General features: G+C 78.9%; 1 non-coding gene across 1 annotated transcript; it reads left to right on the top strand.

Moving 5' to 3' along the window:
- Window positions 1–2,022: 2,022 nt before the first annotated feature.
- Window positions 2,023–2,175, top strand: LOC128903509 (5.8S ribosomal RNA). The gene has a single exon (XR_008464115.1). It is a non-coding gene; the product is annotated as a 5.8S ribosomal RNA (ribosomal RNA).
- Window positions 2,176–2,500: the final 325 nt, after the last annotated feature.

Here is a 2,500-nt window from a genome sequence, read left to right as displayed (position 1 = left end):
CGGCGGCGCCGACGACGACGGCGCCGCGTGTGCGAGCGGCGAGAGAGACGGGAGCTGTCCTTCGGGGTCGGGGGAGGCGTCTCCCCCGACCCTCCCCGCACCCCGTGCCCGGGGCTGTGTCGGTGTGAATGTCACAGTTCCCTTCTCGCACGGACGTTCGGTAGGGCTGCCGGGTAAGCCCGCGGAGGGCTCCGGGCGTTCCGGGTACGGCGCGCCGAGCGGCGCGGCGGCGTCCCCCGCCCCCCGTCCCTCTCCTGCCTGGGGAGCCGGGAAGGGGGCTCCGCCGCCGCGCTCGCCCTCGGCGGGCGAGGCTCGGCAAGCCGGGTGGCGTCCTGCTTTCCCAGCGGGCGGCCCGAGCCACGGCTCTCCTCCCGGGCGCAGCGCCGGGCCAGAGGGAAACCCCGGGCCCCGGGGCCGGAGGACGTGGTTGTGGCGGCGGACGTCGGGCGCGGCCCCCGCGGGCGGACGCTCCCCCGAAGGTGGCAGTGGGGGAGGCACCCCCGCGGGGCCTAAAGTTCGTTTCCCTCGCCCCAGGGCCAGGTACCTAGCGTCCGCGCTCTCGCGGTCCCTTCCCTCGGCGCGTCTCTCGGCGCGTCTCCGGGGGTCGAAGGGCCGCGGGGGCCGGGCGGGGGTTTAAAGACTCGGGCGGCTCGGCGTCGCCCGGGGGGCCGGCCGGCCGGCGGCGGCGGCCGGGAGTTCTCTCTCGCGGTGAGAGAGCCTCTCCCGGACGGCCGTCGCCTGCGACCGCGTCCCGCGGGCGGCCCGTGCCGGGGAGGGGCACCCCTGCCCCCCCCTCTCCGCGGCCCGGTCTCGGCGGAGAGACCGCGGCGCGAGCGGTCGGCCGTGTCCGACCTGCCCGCCTCGGAACGGGCGACCCCGGCGAGGAGCGCGGGCTCCCCGCCGGGGCTCGCGGCGGGTCCCCGCAAGGGGGGGACCCGCCGCCGGGCGGCCCTACGCCCTCCCCCCGCACTCCCTGTGCGCGGGGGGGGGCGGGAAGGGACGCCGCGCCTCCGTCGCAGCGGCTGCGTCGCGCTGCGGCGCCGCTCCTCCCTCCCCCGTCCGGGCGAGCGCTCGGCGTTCTCCCGCCGCTAAGCGCCGGCGAGGGCGGCACCCCGTTGCCCGAGCGGCGGCGTCGCCGCTCGGTCTAGCCGGACGGAGCCCCCCGCCGCCGAGGCCGTCCCGGCCCCGGGCCCCGCCTAGCCGCTTCGCCTCCCCGTCTTCGCCTTCCCGGCCGAGCCGTGCAGGCGGTCGGGGCAAGCGGGGGCGTCCCACTCCCGGTCTCCGCGTGGAAACGGGGAGAGCGGGAGCCGCCCCCGCCTCAGGCGGCCGTCCGCCTTCCGCTCGGCGCGTGCCCGCGGAAGGAGACGGGAAGCGGCGGCGGCGGCGGTGCCGTGGCGGGCGGCCGCCGCGCGGCGGGCCGCCGTCCGGCGGGCCGCGGGCGTCGTGCGTCGCCGGCTCGGGGCGCGTCCGCGTCCGCCCGCGGCGGCGCGGAGCCGCCGAGGTGCCGTCGGGACGGGACCCCGGGGAGGAGTTAGGCTGCCCGTAGCGCGGCGGAGCGGCGCGCGCGGAGGCGCGCGCGCGGGGTAGCCGTCGGGGCCCCCCGCGCCGCCCGCTCGAGGCGGACAGGCGGAGCGGCCGGGCGCGCCGCCGCCTCCGTGCGGAGGCCGGACCGAGCCCGGGCGCCTGGGCCGCCCCCGAAGCGAGCGAGGCGCTTGCCGTCGCCTTCGGCCGGTGGGGAGCGCGGGCTCCCAGGCCCTCGTCGCCGCTCGGGGCGTTTCCTTCCTTCCTTTCTGGCCCTCCTTGGGCGTGCTCGTACGGTCAGTCGAGGCGAGGCCCCTCCGTCTCGCCCCCGTCGCGCCGCGCTCCGCCGTTCTTTCCCCTCCCGCCCCGCGCGGGGATGCGAGGGGAGGAAGGGGGGGCCGGCCGGCGGGGCAGGCGGTTGGGCCGTCCTCCGAGAGGGGCCGCTCCTGGCGAGCGTTCCCGGCCCTCCCGCGCGCGCGGGGCGGTGCCGAAAGACGAGACAACTCTTAGCGGTGGATCACTCGGCTCGTGCGTCGATGAAGAACGCAGCTAGCTGCGAGAATTAATGTGAATTGCAGGACACATTGATCATCGACACTTCGAACGCACTTGCGGCCCCGGGTTCCTCCCGGGGCTACGCCTGTCTGAGCGTCGCTTTGCGATCAATCGCCGGCTCGGCCGCCGCCCCTTGGCCGGGCGACGGCCGCACGAGCGGCGCGGCTGGGGTGCCTCGCAGGCCCCTCCCGAGGGCCTTCGTCCCCCTAAGTGCAGACTCGGGGAGCGCTCCGAAGCTCCCCGCTCCCGGAGCGCCCGCTCTGCGGAGCTCGTCTCGCCGGTGGTTGGCCGGGGCTCGCCGAGTCCGGTCGGGCCCGGCGCGGCGGTGGGGAGAGACGCCGGTCGGGGGGAGGCGCGGGCCTCGTCCCCGGCCCTCCCGCGCGGGCGGCTGTCTGCGGGTGGGTACCGCGCGGTACCGTGCCGT

The sequence above is a fragment of the Rissa tridactyla genome, unplaced genomic scaffold (assembly GCF_028500815.1).
Source record: "Rissa tridactyla isolate bRisTri1 unplaced genomic scaffold, bRisTri1.patW.cur.20221130 scaffold_382, whole genome shotgun sequence".
Taxonomy (NCBI): Eukaryota; Metazoa; Chordata; class Aves; order Charadriiformes; family Laridae; genus Rissa; species Rissa tridactyla.
This window is presented reverse-complemented; position numbering and strand designations above follow the sequence as displayed.